This window comes from Panthera leo, chromosome B2 (genome assembly GCF_018350215.1).
Source record: "Panthera leo isolate Ple1 chromosome B2, P.leo_Ple1_pat1.1, whole genome shotgun sequence".
In the NCBI taxonomy this organism is placed as follows: domain Eukaryota; kingdom Metazoa; phylum Chordata; class Mammalia; order Carnivora; family Felidae; genus Panthera; species Panthera leo.
In genome coordinates, this window is record NC_056683.1 from 134646447 (window position 1) to 134671099 (window position 24653).

General features: G+C 46.6%; 1 pseudogene; it reads right to left on the reverse strand.

Moving 5' to 3' along the window:
* Nucleotides 1-20419: 20419 nt before the first annotated feature.
* On the reverse strand, nt 20420-20568 carry LOC122220888 (annotated as a pseudogene).
* Nucleotides 20569-24653: the final 4085 nt, after the last annotated feature.

Sequence of the window (24653 nt, forward strand, 5' to 3'; positions counted from 1 at the left end):
GACTGTGGCCTGGGCAGGGGGGCAGCCTGGGAACTGTCTTGTGCCTCTAGGGGGCGGAGCTCCAGCGCAGATGCTGTTATGGGGACAAATGGGAGACGAGGTGCTCGTTGGAAAGGTAACCATAAATGCGCGCGAACTACTTGGCATAGTAATGGTGCAAGCTGATTAAGGCTTTTGATTTTTACGACACTCTGGGGGGTGGAGAACATATGGGGAACGGAGGTAATCCTGGAAGACAAAGAAAATATTAACACACAACAGTCTTGAAAATATAGAAGTGTGACAGGTCTCGAGGGGCTGAGTACGAGATCCATCTTTATGATGACAATGTCTGTAAGGAGCTCCGAGAAAACGAGGAAATCCCTGGCCGTAGGCAGTGGGGCTTCGAACAAGCTCACAGCAGTCACCCTGGACACGTTTTAAAGTTAGAGTTACAATGTTAGAGGAATGGGTTGGCTCTGCTGAATCTGCGAAGAAAGGATTTTGTTCTCAGAAAGTCTGTTGGCCCGGATAAAACCTGGCATCCCGGGAGACCGGGGAAATTCTAAATGGCCCTGTGGCCCTACAGGTGCGGCGTCATCTGGCTTTGGGAAGGACGTGGGAAGAGAAGTGGTAGGCGTGGAGGGTTCCGGAAGGCGGAGACGGTGGCGGCCGAGCTCTCTGCAACCCCGCCCCCCCCCGGGGGGCGTAAGAGCAAAGGGAAAGTCACCGGGGGCAACCGGAGGAGCCCCACGAAACCAGCAGTTTGCCGTCTGCGTGGACAGGGAGGACACTGGAGCGAGTCCCAGGCACGGCCAGGAGAGGCGCTGTTTGCCAGTTTCCCAGCTGGCGTGTCCACACTCTCCCATCCCGCACGCCCGCCCCGGACGCTGGCTCACGAGCACACACTGTGCGTAGCTGGGCCCGCATTCCGCACTCCCCTCCCCTCTCTGGCCACTTTTCAGTCCCCTAACCCCCAGGGAGGCACCAGCTCGGCGGCGCTCCTCCGAGGTGACACCAGGCCTCCTGTGAAGATGCCACACACCTGTCCAAAGGCCCATGTCTTGCTCCGGGGTAGGTCAGGCAGTTCCCTCCCTGCCTCTGAGATCACACGGTGGCCTGCTCGGCGGTGCTTGGGGACACCCCACACAGGCTCTGTGTCGCCGGGGACAGCAGCCTGGGACACCGGGGACCGACAGCAGCCACAACGCCTGTTCGCTTTCCTGCTCGTGTGTCTCCTAAGAGATGGGCCGACTGATGGGAAAGAGCTTCTTCCCTCTGTCTCCATGCCAACAGCGGGCGTACAGGTGCTGTCTTCCTCTGTCCTCCCCAAGCCACCTGCCAGGACAGCCCCGGTGGCGGCGTATTGATTACCCCCTCGAACTGACTCTCAGTGACCTCAGGCCACCCTGTCTTTATTCTTTTCCAGCTGAAGCTGAGCGCCTTCTTTTAGTGTCCCATTTTGCAAGGTCTGAAAGAAAAGAAATAGATGCCTGACATCGGTAAGAAATATGCCCTTGGAATTTAATAACGGGTATCAGCGTGGCATTCTAGTGTTTAAAACGTGTTTTCATTTGGTATTCACATCAACTCTATCGAGTAGGTGAGGCAAGCAGGATTATTCGGAAAAAAAAAATTTTTGTATTGTTGCTTTGTAGATGAGGGATTTAAAGCTCGAGGAGAATTTCTGAAGAGGTGTTAGGCCTTCCCAGAAATTTCTGAACTTCCCAGAGCCGGTCCAGGATGGATCTGGGGCTCAGATCTAGATCTTCAACGCTTAATCCTGTGATTTTCAAATAACGTTTCAGTCAGGGCCCTTTGGAGAAACAGAACCAAGGACACATAAATACACGTGTGCGTGTATCTGTATATGCATAGGTGTCTATGTGTATGTCTATGTGTATGTGTATTTTGACGTGTGTGTGTGTGTGTGTGTATAATTTATCATTTTAAGGAATTTATTTATGTGTTGTAGAGGCTGGCAAGTTCAAAACCTGTTGGACAGAATGCCAGGCTGGGAACCCAAGCAAGAGTTAGTGCTGTAGCTTTGAGGCAGAACCTCTCTTCTCTGGGAAACTTCAGCATTTTTTGTTTAAAACCTTTTTTTAAATGTTTATTTATTTTTGAGAGAGGGAGGGAGACACAGCGTGAGCAGGGGAAGGGCAGAGGGAGAGAGAAACACAGACTCTGAAGCGGGCTCCAGGCTCCAAGCTGCCAGCACAGAGCCCGATGTGGGACTCGAACCCACAAACGGTGAGATCATGACCTGAGCCGAAGTTGGACGCTTAACCGACTGAGCCACCCCGGGGGCTCCAGTATGACATTTAAATAATTGATGAAATACTACCTTATGGAGGAGAATCCCCCCAAAAGAATCAAAAGTAAGTTTAATACATTAGTTCGCTAGGGCTGCTGCAAACTGGATGCCTTAAACAGAAACTTATTCTCTCTTACTTAGTTCATTAGGCCAGAAGGCCAAGATCAAGGTGTTGGCAATGTTGGTTTCTCCTGAGGCGTGTGAAGGAGAATATTTCCTAGCTTCTGGGAGCCCAAGGTGTCCCGTAGCTTGTAGATGGCCGTCTTCTCCCCGTGTGTCTACATTGTCATTGTCTTCTTTCTATGTCTGTCTGTCTCTGTGTCCAAATTTCCCCTTCTTAGAAGAATACCAGTCATATTGGATTAGGGCCGACCCTAACGACTTTACCATACCTTGACCTTCTGCAAATATGCTATTTCCAAATACGGTCATATACACAGGTATGGGGTCGGGGCTAGGACTTCAAAATCTTTTAAGGGAGACACAGTTCAACCCACAGCACCCATCTTTCGTACTGGGCTTGTCGAACTGTAAGCTGTGTTTACGCTCTGCTCCTGAGGCAGTGCCCTGTAGCTGAAAAACAAATTGCCAATTCCAAACTTCACTGTGGTATATGCCCACGGCCCCCAGCCAGACTGATGTTGGGGGCCACAGTGCTGTTATTTTAACATTTACTGCGGTTATCATTTAGCATCTTTTTTTTCTTTAATTCAGCATCTTTTTTATAGCTTATCTGTTTATCTTTAGCTCGTGTAGTTGGTGGTGTTAGTGCTGAAGGATGGGTTGGAATGAAAAATAGGAACAAAAAGCTATGACGAGGGCCGAGCACACAGGATACACGATGCTATTAGCTTCGGAAGGAAGAGAGCTCGCTGAAATACTAGAGATAATGCCAGATAATTTCTTAAAGCCTTACTACACGGTTGTTGATTTACATGCTGTGACCAGTTATATCTCCCACTTTACACTTATTCCCATGTAAGAATTAGTTTTGGTTGTTCAAGGCCTTCGGGCTGAATTCCTCCCAGGGAATGCTACCGCCGTGTATATGTGTAACACCGTGTACTCTTCCTACCCTTTTCACGAGTAGCGCCTAATCGGTACAGATGTCATATCACAAGATATCACCCTGAAGTATAGGGAAGGTGATTGTCCCCATTTTTTTTACAGGTGCAGTGACTGTGATACAGAGTAATGGGAGGCAGAGCCTGGCGATCCCATCCTGGACTCATTCCGTGGCCACAGGTGGAAGATCATGATAGGAGACACTATCACACCACTGGGTTCCCTAACCTTAACCCTAACCCTAACCCTAACGAGGAACTGGTTCTAAAGCCCTTGAGGAAGACGGAAACATTCTTACTGATGGAAAAAGATGAAATTGCCCAGTGTTGAGTCATTCCGCTGACTACTATTTCTCCTTGAAGTGGAAATCAAATGTTTGACTAGTGGACCATCCTGAGGTCTCCTCCTTTCAAAAGTGATTGGCCAGGGGCGCCTGGGTGGCTCAGTCGGTTGAGCGTCCGACTTCAGCTCCGGTCACGATCTCACAGTCCGTGGGTTCGAGCCGCGCATCGGGCTCTGTGCTGACGGCTCGGAGCCTGGAGCCTGCTTCGGATTCTGTGTCTCCCTCTCTTTCTGCCCCATCCCCACTCATGCTCTGTCTCTCTCTGTCTTAAAGAAAAAAAAGTGATTGGCTGAACATCAACTGCCTGATTGAAGCCAGTCTTGCTGTTAACTGAAGATCTTAGCTGGACGGGGCCAATCACTCCAGTTGGAAATAGTTCCTGGTCTAGCTGCTCCGGGCACTCCAGTCTCACACAAATATCTATCTTGTCATCATCTTCCTTCAGACGAGATCAGACACTTTCCCCTCTTGCTGCACCTGTCTGGAGGGAACTATGCAACGTTAGGGCCTTAGATGCTCTTGGGCACAGACAGACTTGCTGACCTGTCAAGAAACGGGAAGCAGGGGGTTGCCGAGCAAGTCCAATCGAGAGCCTGTCACATGCAGGAAGTTCTGCTGGCTGTTGGAGCTCAGCCACGAAATGATAGAAATGGCCCCTATTTTCTGAGGACCCACTATGGGCCAGCACAGCAGTAAGCACTTCCCATGTATTACTTTTTAAAATGTTTATCTATTTATTTTGAAAGAGAGAGCATGAACAGGAAAGGGGCAGAGAGAGAGAGAGAATCTTATGCAGGCTCCGTGCTGCCAGCCCAGAGCCCGACGTGGGGCTCGAATCCATGAACCGTGAGATCATGACCTGAGCCAAAACCGAGTTGGACGCCCAGCCGACTGAGCCCCCCAGGTGCCCCTCCCATGTATCACTTTGTTTAATCCTTATGACTTTCTTGTGAGACTGGTAGGAACTATCGCTATCCCTTTTCACAAATAAAACTGAGCCTCAGGGTTGTTAGAGAACTTGACTAGGAGTCCAGCTAAGAGTAGGAAAGCTGGGACATTAACCTAGTTGGTGTGTCTTCAGAGCAAGGTCTTAACAGCACTGTAGGAACATTGAGCAGTTTACGGGCTAGCGGGAGAGGCAGGCAAGCCAACAGGCATTATGATATGATAAGGACCATGATGGTTACTTTTTTGTATCAACACGACTGGACCAAGGGGTGCTCGGATATTAGGTCAAGCATCACTCTGGGTATTTCTGTAAAGGTGTTTTTAGACGGGGTTAGCGTTTAAATTGGTAGATTAAGTAAAGCAGATTGCCCTCCCTTGTGTGGGTGGGCCCCACCCAATCAAGTAAAGGCCCGAACAGGAAAAAAAAAAAAAAAAAAAAGCCGATCCTCCCCCAGGTAAAGGAAAATTCCTTCTGCCTGACTGCCTTTGGACTGGGACTTGGGTTTTTTTCTGCCTTTGGATGCGAACTGAAATTCTGGCTCTTTGTGGATCTCTAGCCTGCTGGCCGTTGGCCTGCAACCATACCATTGGCCCTCCTGTTCTCCGGCTTTCAGACTTGGACAACAACAACGCTATTGGCTCTCATGGGTCTCTAGCTTGACAACACACCCTGCAGATTTTCAGACTTGCCCACTTCCGTAATCAATTGGCTCCATGAGCCGATTACTTATAATAGATCTCTTTACACACACACACACACACACACACACACACAGACACACACACATCTTCTATTACCTATTGGTTCTGTTTCTCTGGAGAACCCTGAATACACAGCCTGTCACACCACATCTCAGAATCTTATTACTGCCTGTTTGTGTCTCTTCACTGGGCCACAAACTCCGGGTGGGTGGGGACCAGGTTCGCTTGTTCACTGCCGTATCCTCGGCACCTGCCGTGGTGTGTGTGGGGTAAGAACTAGCAGAACGCCTGTGGATTAACTGGTGGAGTGAATGAGGTGCTGAGACCCAAAAGATGAGTGGGAATGAGCCAGGAGAAGGCATAGGAGGCGGTAGGGCTGGACGCTGGAGAAGGATGTTCTAGCGAGCGTCTGACTGAGAACAGGCACCGCGAGTCTCAGACGTCAGCGACTTCAGCAGGGTTGGAGGAGTCAGCAAGAGTCAGAAGGGCTGGAGCTGGACAGTCAGGTCACAACGAGCTTCCTGTGCACTGTTAAGCTGTTTGGACTTTATCCAAACGGGGAACCCCTGACGAACTTGAGGGTCTGGAATTTATCCGGCAGTGTGGCCTTGGCTGGGGTATTAACGCCATCTGGGCCTAGGTTTTGGTGGTGGTGGTTGGTTTGTTTTGTTTCTTTTTGTCATTTGACAAATGAGGGAAATAGCTGCCTGCACTGACTCTGAGAACCCCCAGTGCTGGGTCAGGGGAGGCGTGCCGGTGATCTGAAGGGGGCTGGTGGGCAGGGCCCAGTGTGCGTGCGGGGATGGGTCCCACCTCACCTTTGGTGCGTGAATACAACTCTCAAGAGCAATCGTCAGCAACATGTGATAAATAAGTCTCCAGTGGCCTCAAAGAGTTAGGGGATGCCTTCCTGGCGTACCCAACATCGAGGGAGTTATTTCTGTCTCGGGAGCGTCTAGAATAAATGATGTCTAGGAAGATTCCCCGGGGAAGAATCACAACAGCATGAGCAAGAGTCTGTGTGTTGAAAGCAAGGGCCTCTGAGTCCCAAGTTCAAAAATCTTGGACCCATTTAAGACCCAGGTATCTCCATGTGCTGGTTGGTATTTACCCATGCTCATACTCTATGCGGGTCTGCTGCCCACGAGACCTTTTCATTGTTCAAGTGTACTGCTCTGTACGGGGATATGTGAAGGTGCATAAATTAAAAAAATACTGCAAAGCCTTCCAAATCCCGGTTTGTCCTCAGGAGAAACATTTTATTTTTCTGAGCTCACAAGAAGAAGAGAGGCGCGTTGGTTTTCCTGCGTTATGGCGGACAGAAAAGCGTGGACAGTGTTTTGTTTTTGGTACCGGGATGATAGAACTCTAGCAAATGCCTGGAAACTTCCAGTGGCTTGTGCAGCCGTAGCCGATGGGGGTTGCAAATGACAGGCTGGGGTTTTTCATTTGGGAGCATTCTTGGGAACTTGGACTCTGTTGTTACCCTTATGTGAGCATCAAAGAATCGAACGTGACTCATAGAATGGGTACTTAGAAAGTCAAACTGGTATCATCTAGAATGGAAATATTGCCAAATGAAGACAGAAAAGTATTGTCTAGCCTAAGGCAAGGTTTCTTTTTTAGTTTATTTATTTTTTTTTAGAGTAAGCTTTACACCCAACGTGGGACTCAAGCTCACCACCCTGAGATCAAGAGTCGCATGCTCTTCTGATTGAGCCAGCCAGTCGCAAAGTATTTTTTTCCTTTCGTTTTTGCATTTGACTTCTTATGTATGATCCTCCCCTTTCCCTGCCTCTCTTGTCCTCTCTGCACCCTTAAACTGGTCCCTGCATCTTTCCTGAACTCCTGTTTCTGTGGGTGTCATTTCAGGACAGCAAGGTTGAGGGCCCTGAGAACGAGCAGGTGAATCACTCAGCGGGGGCCACTCACAAATGAAATTCATCTAGCTGCCTATCCAGCGACTGTCACACACTTAGTGAATTGTCCCTTGTTTCCAAGGGCCGGTGAGGCTGAGTAAGCAGATCGGTGACAGTTACTATCTAGGCCCCGCATGGCAGGGACCGAGCGCAAAACTCTGAGTGTGGCCCCCAAGGGCTGTAGGAATTCAGAGAACGAGGAATGAAATTCTGGTGGGCAAAGAGGAACACTCACAGTGTTGGGGAGTCACATGAGCAGAGACAGAGAGGTGAGAAATCAGGAGAAGACCAACCTGGCTGGAGTGAAGGGTGGTAAGCCCCAGCAGGTGGACAAGCAGAGAACGAAGCAGGCCTAGGAGCAGTTGATAGAAGTGTTCCCTTGAGGGGGTGTAGAACCCCACTTCTGAAGGCTTATCCAACTCTTGCTCTGTCTTTTCTGCTCCTCCATAACTTTATTTAGATCTCCTGTTATAGCCCTAACTGGTTGCATCATAATGTACCATCTGTCACTATTTTCACGGGTGTCCAAATGTAATTATCACCAATAAGGTCTTAAAGGAAAGGGCTCTCAGAGTGATCTGTGGCACACAGGAGGTGCTCAATACAGATGAATTCATGTCTATACTCTCACGGGTAGCACAGAGCCTGGCATACTGCGGGCCTTCAGCATATCTCTACTGAAAGCTGGGGTTCAGTTGCACTCAGAGTCCACTATAGTTATTTTATGTAGAAAGGGATTTAATGCAGGGCATTAGCTGCTTACAGAATTGTTGGAGCTAAAGGAGTGGGATTCTAGGCTGGACCCCCAGGAATGGGTCACAGGAGAATGTGTGCACAGGACAGCGACACTAAGTGAACTTCAGGAATCCGGGCAATTGGTAAACCACCGTAACAAATGCAAGACTCCAGGGCCTCTCCCTTAGTCATACTTCAAGGATCAGGAAGTAGCCATTGCAAAGGCTGGTTCCAGGGACACACTGTCCCAGCCTTGGTCCCGGGATTAAAACCCACCATCAAGCCTGTCGGCTGCAAAACTAAACCGTGCCTGTGAACCCTGCTTCCCTCCCCACTTACCTCAGTCCCTTATTCAAGGCTGCATGAGTGCATTTGAATGGCAAATCCCAATCCCTTAGGAAACACTAGTTGCAGGGGGTCTGGGAAAATCTGCTTATAATCTGTTCAGGATGACTGTAATATATGAAAGTCCTTAGCAAAATGTTGGAATAAAGAGCGAGTGACCATTTCTACTGCACCAAGTATCTAGAATATCCCTCCGTCCAGTCTGTGCTGTTAAAGCCCAATGCCAGGAGTTGGCAAGAGGGCAAATTCTCGTTAGCTTCCTATTTGAAACATACGTGGTTTAACACATCGACCCAGAGAGGTCCAAACACTCACTCTGCCCGCCGTCTCCAGTGTGTGTGCTCAAGGCAACCACAGTTGGGAGAAATGACTTGCTAAACCGGTCTGGGGTAAGCCCCACGATAATTTCTGACGATGGCCACGTTTGTGGGCCAGAGACACAGAGTCAGATGGGCCAAAGGCAGCCCATCCGTCTCCCTTTCTTTCTCTTCAAATCTTGTTCGCAGACTGCTTCGCCAAGACGGGATGGTTGATGGTAGCTCTCGTTAAAGTTGAGGTTCTCAAACTTTGAAGAAGGTTTCCGGAAGCCTGCCTTTAACAGGATTTAGAAGCGGGGCTGGGGGACACCTTGCCAGCCTCTGCGTCCATACTGGCTCCAGGGCCAGGTAGGTTTAGGGTTCCCGAGGGAGGGCAGCTCCACCCACGTGGTGGGAGACTTCCTGATGTTGGACTCCAGCCTCAGGATCCGTGAAGCGACGCCTCCGTGCCCGCCCTCCCCCACCCCTAAAAAGGAACCTACCACTAAGTTAACGGATTCGCATTGTAGAGTCTGCAGCTATCCCAGGGCCGGGACGACGCAGCTCCCTTTTTCTGATGATAAAGGTACCAAATGCTTTTTCTTAGAATATTGGAAAATATGTCCAAGAGGAAGAGGGAGAAAAACAACTTATCGTTGTACCACACAGTAACATTTTGGGCACTTCTCCTTCTCGTCTTTTTTTCGCACAGTCATGGCATTCTTAAACCAATCCAACAATACAGATCTACATTTATCCGAGCGAGGGTTTTATCATGTGGATGTGGATGCCTCCTCTTGTAGAGACGTGAGCGGGCAGACATCACCGCTTGACCGTTGGCAACTTTCATCACTTGGAGAAAATTCTTTTTTTTTTTTTTTTTTTACAAATAACTTTTATATATATATATACAAACTGGTATAGGTATAGCCCATATTTTTAGGCTGTTGCCCATGGTGATAGGTAACATTTGGCCCTCGCTGTCTGGAAGGTATGAAGAAAGGCCCACAGTCTTCTCCAGTCAACAAAGAAACTGCTAGAATCACCAAGGGGCTGGCTGGTGTCTGGCGGGTGTGAGGAGGTGCGCTGAATTAATGAGGGCTTTTGTGCTCCAAAAAGTGTATGGACAAAGGCTGTGCTAACGGGAAGCTTCTCCACAACTCCCCTGACATATGTTCTGCCTCTGCGATGGAAGCCCACAGAAAGTTAGCATATGGCTTTCTTTCTCAGTCCCCAGGGGAAACACAACAGGCCGGGGCATGTGTGCTAGCCTGCCGTGGCCCTCATTCTGGAAAAAGGAGCGTCTGTAGCATCGCTATCAATAAAGATCCTTCAGCAGGCTCCCACCAGGCCTGGCCTAGCTTGACCCCGTGGCGGGTGAGCGGTTAGGCCAATCCCAGCTGATTCCTAGGCTGAACCGCCAACCCCGGCGGCAGCTAGGGTTTGGCCTTGGGTTTGAGGTTAAATATAGCCTCACACTTCTTCTAGAGTCACCCTTCGGCGTCCCAAAAGGGCAAATTGGTCTCCAAGTGATTCTCTTGAGGGGGCAAAACAAAACAAAACAAACAAGCACATCCATATTCTCTCCCGGGGCTGCACGGTTTGCAGAGACCTAAAAGGTTTTGCCGTGAACTGGCTTCTCGGATCTTCCGAGGAGACGGACCTGCAGAAAAGCACGGGCCGGGGGCAAAACCAGCCACTCGGCCCTGGCACTGTCCATTCTTCTCGTTCTCTCCACTGGGATTCCGCCCCCGCCCTTTCCTTTTTATTGCTGACCCGGCGGAAGCCTCCAGGAAACATGGCCCCGGAGAAGTTAACTCGGCAGGAAAGCAGGGGGAGAGGAGAGAGGCCCGAGAGCCGAGGTATTCAGGTCAGATTAGCGCTGTGGGCTTCAGCCTTTTCTGAAGTGAGCGTGCAGAGCAGGCACGCAGCCTTCCATCTGTTCTGGTGATAAACCAGGCTTGTGTTGATGGCTGGACTTTGACAAAAAAACACGTGCGGCCGGGACAACGTTGCTTCCCTGCCCCGCTCGGTGGCAAGCACGCTGAGGGCACTTTCCACCCAAAAGCGACCGGTGAAGGAGGTGTGATATTGTGATTTATAATAAAAATTATACATTTGGTTTTCATCCCTGTTTGGGGCACAGAGCTCCTAAAACCCTTGCAATTTCCTAAGTGATGAGGGCAATACAGGCATCTCTTGTTCTATTGATGAGGTGGCTTTGGAAAGCACTCCCCTCCCCCACCAGAGAACCAGAAGGATGGGGGCTGCTGGCCAGAGAGGCCAACCCTGCGATTCCAGGGTTAGAATTTTCAGTCCCACCCCCTAACCTCAGGGACGGGAGAGGGGCTCACAGTTGAGTCGATCATTAATGGCCAATGATTTAATCAGTTGCATCTACGAAATGAAGCCTCTCTACAAACCTGAAGGACAGGGTTTGGAAATCTTCTGGATTGGTGGAGACAGGAGGATGCAGGGAGAATGGTGCCCAGAGAGGGCCTGAAAGCTGTGCCCTTTTTCCCTTCCCTTGCCCTATGCCCCTCTTCCACCTGGCCGTTCCTAAGTCGCATCCTTTTATGGTACACTGTTAATCTACCAAGTGAAATGTTTCTCTGAGTTTTGTGAGCCACTCTAGCGAATGAGTAGGATCTAAGGAGGGCGTCATTGGAAGTTCCAATCCATGGCCAGTCACTTAGAAGCACAGGTGGCCACCCGGGCTTGCAATTGGCATTTGAAGTGCGTGTGTGTGTAGGGGGGGTGGGGTACGGGGGGCAGTGTTGTGGACTGAGTCCTTAACCTGTGGGATCTGATGCTATCTCTGGGTGGATAGCATCAGAATTGAGTTGAATTCTATAACACACAGCTGTTGTGGGACAGTTGCTTGTCAGTGGGGAGTCCCTGTGCCCACCCCCCACACATTAGAATTGGCGCAAAATCACGAAGGCTAACATATACGTCTGTGGTGAAATAACTTCCGTGCTTCCCAATCTTTCCTGTATCATGGCATGAGTAGAAAAAGATGTCCGACGGCATATTGTAGCAAACAGGACAAGCAGAAGGCCAGGCCCCTGAGAGATCAGGCCTGTAACCCACCAGGACCCTACAACGGGAACCTTCTGAATCCCGCGAGCCCAGTCAGCTGTGTTATCTGAGGGGCAGGGGGCTGTTCATTATAGAGCAGCTTTAAGTTCTTCAAGAGACTGATGTTCACATGATTGAGTCCTTCCTCCCTTCCTCCCCTTTGCCCCTTTTCGATTGATCGATTGATTCTTTCCGTCATTAATTGAAATCTGACTTTAGGGAATCTCAGGAAAAAGGCCCATTAAGCAAGCACAAGGTAGTGTGAACTGTACAAAGAGAATGGTCAGAGTATATGTACTGAAATATGTTTGTAAATCAGTTTCTTTCAAGCATGTGTTGCGTATTGGAATAGCCCGGGGTCTTTATGGGTGTAGCCTCTGACCTCGCTCTCGGATTCCAGGATGGAGATCGGGAATCTGTCTTTCCACTCACCCTAGGAAGTCCTCGGTTCACACTTCGGGAAACCTTTTCAAAACAGCATCATCCACCATCTCTCCTCCCTTTATTGACTGAATGTCAGGAGGCTTTGTAATCACCTGAGTATTTCTGGGGACTATTTAATGTTTACCTTTAACTCTCTCCTTTCCGGACTGAGGTACTTGTTGTTCAACACCAAGTATGTTCAACACCAAACATTTCTAATCTTTGTTTCCCCAAGAGCACCCAAAGTCAAGCCAGAACTTCAAGGGCGGAAGGGTTTTCGGGCTTTGGTGTCACTGCTCTCCAGGATTGCTTGAAGGGTCCGGGCTGTTCCAAGGGGCAGGTTCCGGTGTGCTGAAAGGTGTTGTCTGCGCTTGGTCTGCTTTTGCTCTGGAACTGGTTTGTCTGGACACAAGCTATGAGCTTTGCCTGCATGAAGAAAATGGCTGCAGAGTGTAAAACAAGACTCTTTGAACTTGACCAAGACTTTGGGCGAGAGCTGGATGAAGTAAACAAATGCATGAGGAACACATGCTTCAGGCCATCCCAGTGGGCCTGGGGATGCCTTCCCTCTTCTTTGTCCCTGACGCCTGGCAGTTACTCTCAGGCATGTCCAGAACCTTAAGTTCTTTGCTTCCATTAACAAGCCAAATAGTAGGGTGACCATTTAATCTATGTTCAGCCGGACGCCATTGAGAGCATAGAGGATGCTGTCGGTTACACTGGACAAAAATGTACACGAGACTATATGGGACACCCAACCAAATGCCCACTTCGAGGAGGAACTCGAGCCTGTCAGCGCAAACCGAGGTAAACCCTGTGATTTCAGCCAGTTCATTCACAGAAGTCTGTCTGATCTGTCCTTGCCAGCCTGTGACAATGAGGTCCACCTGCCAGCTATAGAAACTTGGCAGACCCACTGGCCTTTGCGGACTTGTCTTCTTTTCCGTCAAAGGAGCTGAGTCCTCACCCCAGGACGGTTCTGAGGCTCAGCACTGACTAAGGAGACACTAAGAGACTGTGTTCCAGTCTCTTTTCTTATTTTCTGTTCTCTCCCCATTTCATTCAGCACCCATGCCTCATTCTACACCAACTTGTGAATGGTGGCACCTATGGTTATTTTTACTCATTTTAAAACTTCTTTCTTTTTAATGTTTATTTATTTTTGAGAGAGAGAGAGAGAGAGAGAGAGAGAGAGAGAGCATGCATGAGCATGTGCCAGTGGGGCAGGGGCAGAGAGAGAGGGAGACAGAGGATCCCAAGCAGGCTTTGCACTGTTAGCAGAAAGCCCAATGCGGGGCTTGAACTCATGACCCGTGAGATCATGACCTGAGCTGAAGTTGGATGCTTAACCGACTGAGCCACCCAAGCACCCCTCAAAACTCCTTTCAATGTACAAACAAACTCGGTAACAAATCAAAGACTATTTAACTGTGGACATATTGTTTCTTTAGTGTTTCATATCCTTTTGTCTTCATGTCACTTTCAAGCACATTGTACGTCCCTTTCCTGGAGGCTGGGAGCCTTCCATCTAGCGTTAACACCTTGCGTAGCTGGGGGATGCTGTAGAAGTGAGTTCTAGCAACTGAATTGAGCTCATTAAGTTCCGGCAATAGTCATGAGGCTAAAAGTAGTTCTTTCTTAATGGTACTAGGAGCCGGGGATGCCCTCAGTTTAGAGTGACGAGAATTTTTCCGAGTTTCATTCTGCTGCCATCTGAGACAGCACCTGCTATGAAAGGGAGGGTAAAATGCCGCAAATGTTACCAGAAAGAGGGTGAGTCAGAGGAAACCCTGCAGGGGTTTCCCGAGCTCTGGAGACAGAGAGCCCATCAGCCCTAGAACATGGAGGGAAGAGGTTTTAGATGTGTTTGCTTGCTGATGAGTTGATAAGATTCAGCGTTTATTTAGGACCAGCCTTTAAAACAGGCGTGGGCATCACGGGGATAAAAGGCATTGCGTGTCAACTATATTTCAATAAAATAAGATAAATAAAAATAATTTAAAAAAAACAACCCAGGAGAGGGTAAGCTGGTCCGTGAGCAGAATCTAGCCTGATGTCTGTTTTCGTAGGGTCCTGAAGCTAAGCATAGTGTTTCCATTTTCAAATGACTGGCGGGGGGCTGGGGGGGGGGGTGGCGGGGATGAAGAGAAGAATGACATTTCACAACATGTGAAAAGTATATGAAATTCAAATTTCAGTATCCACAAATAAAGTTTTATTGGAACACGGCCATGCCCATTTGCCCACGTATGGTCTACGGCTGCTTTCTGCCATAACAGCCCAGCAGTTCCTCTCTCTCTCTCTCTCTCTCTCTCTCTCTCTCTCTCTCAAAAATAAATGCCCACCGTTTGGTGCGTTATAAATTGTAGTGATGCAGTTGTAACTGAGCAGCATTTGGGGTTCCTCCCCTGCTGCCATACGAGGACACTTCATTTTATTTTTTATTACCGGCTATTCCAAAGGCTTCAAATTACAGGGCGCGGGAGAGTAGGAGAGTGAATCTGAGGCAATGGGTTCCAACTCATTAGGGGATGTGGGTGATTTCGCTGACCTTGTAGACCAAAGAACTCCACAATTTACCTTGCTTGTTTTCATTTTTAAATTCATGCTTACAGGGGGTTGGAGATTGAGATGGGGTGGAATTTGGCTATTTAACTGCACTAGACTCACCTAATGGTTGTTTTCCAATAGCTATTTCGTGTTCAAAAAGAGCTGTTCCAGCGATTTTTCTTGGAATCCATTTTTGTTAATGGAAAATGCTATCTCTTGTTATGCAACTTACTATATGTCTGTATAATATGCATAACTTTATATATATGTATGTACATATATTTTTTATTTGTAGTTATATAACAAGGATACATAATATCCTTGATTTTGCCCCTTGGCCCACAAAGCCTGAAGTATATACTCCTTGGCCCTTTCCAGAAAAAATCTGCCTCCCATAGCTTTAAAAGTTCCTGTCGATCCCTAGAAAAGTCCAGAGTCCTAGCATTCACCGGCGTGTGGCTAAGCCCAGCTGTGCTCCAGTCTGATCTTACCCGATTTCCCATGTGCACCCGGGACTGCAGCCCCTGCATGCTGACCCCCTCCCCTTTCACTTCCTGCCATTGTAGGGGCTGCTTCCTGGGTGCCCGGTGTCCTCAACCAAGATGACTGTAACGTCAGGGAGGGCACCCGACCCTGACCTCGCAGTCATCTGGGTTTATGTTTCCATGAGAGTAACAATAGCAGCTTATACCTGTTGAGCACTTACTGTATGCCAGGGACTGTTCCAGCTACCTTGCTTATAGCATCTAATTTAATCTTCTAGCCCACTGAGGTATATACCATTACCGTTTCCCTCTTACAGGTCACAAAACCGAGGTTCAGAGAAGGTAAGCAACCTGTCAAGGTTGCACAGGTAGAAAGTGGCAAACCCGGGCTTTGAGCTCAGATGGCTTCGTTCCACACCCATGCGCTGACTGCTTTGCCACAGGGCCTCTTCGGAAACATGCCTGGGTCCTGCATGGAGGCCACCTTCATGACCCGAATGGGGGGTCACAGACAATGGGCCACAGTTGGGTGGGGCCAACCAATGAAATGCCTTCAGGTCTCTGAGATTCAGTTTCTGCTCCTGGTTGTCCTGGGCAGCCGTGCTGGCTCAGGGGGTCTGCTCTGCAGTTCCCAAATATACACCCGCTGTCCACACTTGGATGGAGGGCTGGGGGGTACTGGAAACCCACCCGCCTCGATTTTCCGATTACTTTATTTTTTAGAACAGTATTAACTTTTAGAAAATTTGAGAACACAGTACAGAAATGCGCCTATAGTCTATATCCTTTCCCCTATTATTAACATCTTACGTTAGCATGGTAAATTTTTACAAATAACGAATGAAAATCGATAGGTTTTTCTTAACGAAAGTCCCCTTAGATTTCCTTAGCTTTTACCTCATGTCCCTTTTCTGTTCCCCAGGCCCACCCAGGATACCACGCTGAAGTTTCTCGTCCTGTCGTCTCAGGCTCCTCTTGGCTGTGGCGGTTTCTCAGATTTCCCTTGTTTTGATGACCTTGACAATTTTGAGGAGGACGGGTTAAGTATTTTGTAGAAAGTCCCTCAACTGGAATTTGTCTGAGGTTTTTCTCACAATTAGACCGGGGTTATGGGTTTGGGGGAGGAAGACCCCCAAGGTGACATGTGATTCTCATCCCATCATATCACGGGTAGTTGCTATCACATGATTTATGCTGACGTTGACCTTGATCACCTGGCTGTGGTGTGTGTTTCAGGTTTCTCCACTGTAAATGCTACTCATTTTGGGCCTGCTTTTTTGACCATAGGTCTAGAGGCGTGTTCTCCAGTTGGCTTTCTCAGCAATAAAGCTGAGAATTTGACCTCCACTGATCTATCTGTTATGTGTTATTTCTCGATTGATTCCATACCCGAGAAGGGAAAAAAATAAATGAATGTCAAGTGTTAAATCCCTAAGACCTCAATAGTATCGATGTGGCAAAATACTGTTCATCTTTTAAGGTTTACCAGGCATCACCTCCTCTTTGAAGCCTTCCCTGATCTCGCCAGGTGGAGTCAACGTGTCCTAGTTGTTCCCACAACCTCCACCTACATCTCTCATGGGACTTCTCACTTGTCATGATTCATTCTCCCTGCTCTTTCCTCCACAGGATTATTAGCCTCTCAAGGTCACTGGCCACGTGTATTAATCTCTATGTCCTTGCAACCTGATTTAGAGTCTGGAATGTAGAAGATACTTAGTAAATGTTTGCAGAATGAAGAACCATTCACTCCAAATCAATGAAGGTGACTTCTCCAGGATGGAGACTCAGTGGGACTCCTTTTGGCTGGAGTAAAGCAGCCCTGACGACCAGCTCCATTCTCTTTACAGTTCCGTGGGAAGGAGGCAGGGCTGCGTAGGTGGTGCGGGTGAAATAATACTTAAGTCCAGGACCCATGTGCAATTAAGACTGAGAACTCCATCAATATTTACAGCTGTTACTGAATGAGCAGCAGGAGGAAGGTAGTCCTCCCTGGCCACTAGGGCTCCTATTTGTTCAGCCTTTGGAAAGAAGTCTCAAAAAAGGAGTGTAGTCTTAGAAACTGGTAAGTCATAATCATAAAACTCGCTATCATTGTTGAGTAAATATGATAGGCACCATGCTAGATGCTTCATACTTATATTTAATTCTTACAATTCTGCAAGGTAGATCATTGCCTGGACCTTACCCAAAGGTCGCAAGACTAGAGACCCAGAGAGGGAAAGCCACTTACTCAAGGTCACAAAGCTCTGAAAGCCTGGACCTCAGTGGGTCTAATTCAAAGTTCATCCAATTTCCACGGATTCCCATCTTAACTTTTTGCTTCATTTTCTGCTTCTGTAATTAGCTGAGTCTAAGAAACTGATGTGAGAAAGGACACAGTATTGGCCAACAGAACACAGCAGATGGACCAAGGTTCTGTTCTGTTTTCAAAAATAAGTCTCCATTTTTGTCAGCTGGCCCTAAAGAATGCTGACTCTAAACTATTTCTGTACATTTTACCTGGTCTTTACTGATATGACTTACTGGGCTTTCTTAATTTTCATATGCGCATTTTCCTACATTTTAACATCCTTTAAAATTAGAAAGTCTCTGCCAGTCGCATTCATCCTGGATTGAAATCAAGTTCCTTAAGAGTGGATGTGCAGATAGTTCTATTTACAATTGTCTCAGTTGGGGGAGGTCCTACCTGCTTGGGTTCAAATTCTCGAGGGACTATTTTATCCCCACCTTCACCCAGTGCAAATTGAGACTTGTGAGTCTTCTGCTGTTCCTTTTTGTATTGTAGATTTATTTTCATTTCCCCCTACACTGAAGGCATAGCCTTTGGTAGACCAGCTTTATTTGGAGACTATCCCAATACTGGCCAATTTTTTCTTTCTTATTGTTACATAAAACAAAAATGTGTCTTATACAGTCAATGGTATTTTATTTTATTTTATTTTATTTTATTTTATTTTATTTTATTTATTTTTAGAGATAGCATGAAGTGGGAGAGAGGAGCAGAGGGAGAGAGAGAGAGAGAGAGAGAGAGAGAGAGAGAGAATCTTAAGCAGGCTCCATGCTTACTGTGGAGCCTGACATGGGGCTCAGTCCCATGACCCTGGTATCATGACCTGAGCCGAAATCAAGAGTCAGACGCTCAACTGACTGAGTCACCCAGGCATTCCATAGTCAATGCTATTTTAGACCCAATAAAATACAGTTTTTTATTGAGGTCTGATGTTAGTTTCAAGCAGTGTGGTAACCAGTCTTCCTGATGCCCCTCCCTGTCCCCTGTGATTCTTGCCTCCTGATATTCACACCCTTCTAAGTCCCCTTCCACATTGAAGAAGGCTGGCCACCAATAGGACATTATGGAAATTACATAGCGTGACTTCCAATGTTGGGTCACAAAAGCCCTTGCTCCTTCTGTCTTGTTTTCTTTTGGATCACCCATTTTGGAAGAAGCCAGCTGCCTTGTTGTGAGGACACTCAGGCAGCCCCATGGAGAGATCAATGCAAGAAGTTAGGACCTTCTGCCAACAACCAGGACTAACAGCCAGGCATATGAGTGACAAACTTGAAAGCGGTTCCTCCAGCCCCAGTCAAACCTTCAGATGACTGCAGCCCTGGCCGCCATCTTGCAGCCCTGGCTGCAACCTTGTGTGAGACCCTGAGTCAGAGCCACCCAGTCAAGTCACTTACAGAATTGTGATTCACAGAAACTGTGAGACTGTAAATGTGTATTGTTTTAAGTCAACGCATTTTGGTGTGATTTACTATATAGCGATGACCACTAATACAAAAGCTAGAAAAATATGTTTAAAAAAAAATTTTTTTTAATGTTTATTTTATTTTTGAGACAGAGAAAGACAGAGTGCAAGTGGGGGAGGAGCAGAGAGAGGGGGAGACACAGAATCTGAAGCAGGCTCCAGGCTCTGAGCCATCAACGCAGAGCCCAATGCCGGGCTCAAACTCACGAACCGTGAAATCATGACCTGAGCCAAAGTCGGACGCTCAACCGACTGAGCCACCCAGGCACCCCTAGAAAAATGTATGTTGAAACAAAAAGTTTTACTCGTTTTTTCAAAAGCAGTTTTTAGTTTCTTGTTTTCTAATGATCCCTTTCTACATTAATGAAGAAATTTCTTTTTTTTTTCCAATATATGAAATTTATTGTCAAATTGGTTTCCATACAACACCCAGTGCTCATCCCAAAAGGTGCCCTCCTCAATACCCATCACCCACCCTCCCTTCCCTCCTACCCCCCATCAACCCTCAGTTTGTTCTCAGTTTTTAACAGTCTCTTATGCTTTGGCTCTCTCCCACTCTAACCTCTTTTTTTTTTTTTTTTCTTCCCCTCCCCCATGGGTTTCTGTTAAGTTTCTCAGGATCCACATAAGAGTGAAACCATATGGTATCTGTCTTTCTCTGTATGGCTTATTTCATTTAGCATCACACTCTCCAGTTCCATCCACGTTGCTACAAAAGGCCATATTTCATTCTTTCTCATTGCCACGTAGTATTCCATTGTGTATATAAACCACAATTTCTTTATCCATTCATCAGTGGATGGACATTTCAGCTCTTTCCATAATTTGGCTATTGTTGAGAGTGCTGCTATAAACATTGGGGTACAAGTGCCCCTATGCATCAGAACTCCTGTATCCCTTGGGTAAATTCCTAGCAGTGCTATTGCTGGGTCATAAGGTAGGTCTATTTTTAATTTTCTGAGGAACCTCCACACTGCTTTCCAGAGCGGCTGCACCAATTTGCATTCCCACCAACAGTGCAAGAGGGTTCCCGTTTCTCCACATCCTCTCCAGCATCTATAGTCTCCTGATTTGTTCATTTTGGCCACTCTGACTGGCATGAGGTGATATCTGAGTGTGGTTTTGATTTGTATTTCCCTGATAAGGAGCGACGAACATCTTTTCATGTGCCTGTTGGCCATCCGGATGTCTTCTTTACAGAAGTGTCTATTCATGTTTTCTGCCTATTTCTTCACTGGGTTATTTGTTTTTCGGGTGTGGAGTTTGGTGAGCAATGAAGAAATTTCTATTATTTTCAGGAAAATTGAGATGTAAAGAAATTATGAATATTGCTATGCCTAATGTAAAGGCAAAGACAAGTGACATCATACTTTATGCATGCTTCAAATGCTATAGTTTTATTGAGAGGTTTTTCTACTAATGATATAAATAGTAATAAAATATGTATTCCTTTTTTTTGAATGGGGAAAGTATTGGTTGAATTATTTTTAATCCAGAAGTAATACATCGCTTGAAAAGATGTCCTTTATTCTAAAATGTCTTAATTTAGGGACATCAGATAAAGAGCTATGTTAGGTTATTCAAAAGTATTACACTTGATCTTAGCCAAAAGGCTGAGAAGCGATAGTTATTCAAAAGTCTTAAAGAGAACTTGCTAACCCCTGGTTGCTAGTCAAAGTTATGTATTTGGGTAATCTCTGGTTCTGCCTTTGGGTTTGCTGAAACTTGCATTTTGATGAATGTTTAATAAATACACCCTTTGGAAAGACTCTTGTTTTTGGATACAGCCTTTGGAAAAAGCCAGCTTGTGCTGCCTTGTACTCTATACATTTACTAAATCCATTGAAACAGACTAATATTATTTTCCTCTTCGGTATTTAAATTGATTGTTTTAACTTGCATTTTGGTTTTCGCCTACATGATTACTGTCAATTATCATACAAATACAGTAGTTCTTAAACTTTGTTGCTCATCAGAATTACCTGTGGAGTTTATTTTAAAATACAAAAAAAAAAAAAAGGTTTTTTTTTAAATACACTGGACCTCATGCCTGATTTCCTAAATTAGGATCTCCGCAAGTGAGACGTGGCAACTTATTTTTTTCAGTTAGCAAACTCTCCGGTTGATTCTTTGAGATTAATTCCAACATACAGTACATTCAAACCTGCTGGATTCACTGCCTGCCCATGCACCTCCGTCTTCGACTTCAGCATCCAAATCGGTAGGGAAGAGAAGGTGCAGAAGAGTATTTGCTAGAAGAAATCTTGGAGATCATCTGGTCCACACTCTCTCATTTTGCCGATTTCCTCATTTTCCTCAGGCTTGTACTCCGTGAGAGAAATGCAGTGATTTGCTTTCTTGGGAGTTTTAACGATTCTATTAGTATTAAGAAAACACAGTTGGAATTTTAAAAGTTAGTAAAAACAAATACAGCAACACAGATTGTTACATATCTCCTTTCTGGGGGAGGGGCGCCATTTATCTTTTGGACAGCAAAGCTGTCTGAAGGCTTCTCATCTTGCAAGTGATTCCATGATGGTTTTCTTGAGGAGACTTTTCTAGTGATGAATATAAGTAGGAATGAACATACTTAATTTTTAGATTGGGTAAAAAATAGGTTAGAATATTTTTAATCCAGAAGGCAATATGATACGTGACTGTGTGTAAGAGGCTTAGGAAAAAACACAAACTTTTTCTGCATTACAAGTAGCAAGATTTCTGGGTTAGGTTCTTAAAGCCTGAGAGAGAGGAAGCAATTGGTAGGAACTTAAAGGAGAAGTCCACAGGATCCCTGTGAATGTCAGCAAGGAGGAGCCCTAAATGGAAGGAATACCCATGAGAAACTCTCTCTGGCAGAGGTGGTTCCAGGGAAATCCAGGACTGTAGTGTCTAATGCTCAATTTTATGTCATGTGAACTGTGCTCTAATTCTCCCTCCATTGTCCCAAACTTCACTAAATTTTGTTGTACACATACTAGTCTTATGTTGATGGTGCTTTGGGGAACGAAGAAGAAGGAGAACGTAGGGTGAAGTGACGTTGCCTGAAGATGAAGGATTCAGTGGAAAAAGTAGAGGAGAAAGAGAGACAGAGAGAGAGAGAGAGAGAGAGAGAGAGAGAGAGAACACCAAGAGGAATGCAACCCCTCTGAGACTACCAGGAGACATGGAGCACTGGGATTCATAATGATTGTAGGATGGGCTTGAGCTATTTTTCTTGGATGTTAAAGGAAAGGGTGACCCTTGCACACAGAAGACTTGGGAACTGGTAGCTCAAGCAGACACGTAGATTGCATCATAAGTTTTCTATCAAATGCAAGAGTTTATATCCTACCACACATATTCCTGCCATATAGAAACCTTGGGCCTGATGGACGTTCCTCCCGGAGTCTGAGGCTGCCCTCCATCTCATATATATCCAGCTGTTCTTTAGACACTGTTTCAGGGCTCCCCAAAGAATAAAGCCACAAGTACTCCATCACAGGGAAGACAGGTTTACAATAGCTGGGGCCAAATGCTTAATTTAACCCCCAGGAAAGGGCTAGAGTTGTCAAGGGAGAACCGAGGGACCTCCCTACCTCCAGCTTTTCCCAGCTTTTGTATTCTGTGATTCTTAGGAAGAGAGGGGCCAAACCCTGGTTTTGTGCAGTGATGAATAAAATGGCCTGGCTGGGTGTCAGCTGGCCTGCCAAATCTGGCAGCTGGCGAGGAAGGAACAGAGAACTTCCAAGGAATTGGCTCAATTTGCATGTGTAATGTGTTCATATATGCTGTCTGCATATAGATTGTATAATATCCATGACATGCAGAGAATGGCTTTGAGTTCCTGGGAAAGAAAGAAGCTCAGAAATAGACACTTCTAGGGTAGCACAAATAAGGATAGAGATTCTGGTCTCACACATGGAGTGATCTCAGCTGCCAGAGGACATTTTGAGAGCCAGGGAGGCACACATGAGGACAAAGGAAGTTATTCCCACAGTCAGGGCCCCAACCTGAAGCTCAGAGAGGGAGGGCGTTGCCTGGCAACAGCAGAGTCTTCTTGTCTTTCCAGTCACCCCTGTCGAGAGCGTGATAAGATGTCTCCTTTTTTTCTTTCTTCCCTGGACTTGCATTGTTCACTTTATTTCATCTGATTTCATCAGAAATTGTTGGGAATCCAATGTGATTTCCTTGAGACTTCATAGGAATGCTGGTGGGATCATTCCTCATGGGGTAACTGAGGCTTGAGGAGCTAAATCCCACGTCACTGAAGCTTTCAGTTACACTTACAGGTTTGCCAATTCCTACCGTGGGCAAAATGTGATGACAAAAGCTCACAGGTAGGAGAAGGGAGGTAACATGGTCCTGAAAGCCTGGAGAAACAGCAGATAATTGATCTACTAATTTATATGATTATTCTTACTGAACGCAGGCCATCCTGACGTTTTAGAGAATCAGGCATTGGCATCCAGCCCTAGATTCACCCCTGACTCTTCACAGTCACTTTGCCCCTGTATCCTTGTACTCTCAGCCTCTAGAGGAGGTGAATTCCCACCTGCCCCTGGTGTGCTGCTGTTTTGAGATTTGGTGCAAGAGTGAAAGAAAATTCACTGTGTTAGAAAAGCTCTTGAAGGGGCATCTGGGTGGCTCAGTCAGTTAAGTGTCCAACTCCTGACTTTGGCTCCGGGCTCACAAACTGTGAGATCCAGCCCTGAGTTGGACTCTGCACTGACAGCACGGAGCCTGCTTGGGATTCTCTCTCTCTGACTCTCTCTGTGTGTGTCTCTCTCAAAAGAAATAAATAAACATTAAAAAAAAAAAAAAGAAGCTCTTGAGGACCAGACTATCGCCTAAAAAAAGATCTCTACCTTTATAGGCACCCACGTTATTTTTCACATATTAGGTCCTCAAAAGATATTCATTTTGTTGAGTAGAAAAAAAGAACTTATAGGAGCACCTGGGTGGCTCAGTTGGGTGAGCATCCGACTCTTGATTTCAGCTCAGGTCATGATCCCAGGGTCATGGGATCGGGCCCTGCATTGGGCTCCAGCCCTACACTGGGCCCCCAACTGAACATGGACACTGCTTGAGATTCTCTCTCTCTCTCTCTCTCTCTCTCTCTCTCTGTACCTTCTCTCTCTGCCTTCTCTCCTACTTGTGCTCACATACTCTGTCTCTAAAATAAAATAAAATTAAAAAAAGAAGCACCTATATTTCTGTAACACTGCTTGGTATCTGCCTTTCCAATTATACGGTGCCAATTTGCTGGGATACTAAAGGCAAGGTCGACCCCTCAGAAGAAAGCTTTGGAATATAATAATTGGCTTGGGATATATTATTTGGATTACGTTATAAAACAATTTCTATGAAATGGAAGAGTTGAGATCACAGCATGTGCATTTGTGTAGGTCAAGGGGCCTGGATATGCACGCACCCATTCTATGCACCCATTCCTACCAGGTGGAATACTGGAGCACTGAAGGGTCAAATGAGATCCAATACCCCCGGTTGCCTCAAGGGTTATGGAAAAGAGAGCTCATTGTGCTTTCCTAAGACTATTTTGTGGGGAAGAGATGTTCTTCATTTCCTTGAAGCTTTCATATTTGGGACTGGGGGGAACGGCAGAACTTTCCTGGGGGAGGAGCAATGCTGCTGACTGCTGGGCATTTGCAGCCTAGATGGAAGCAAATAAAGGGCAGGAGGACCTGGAGGAAGCATCTGACTTGGAATTGAG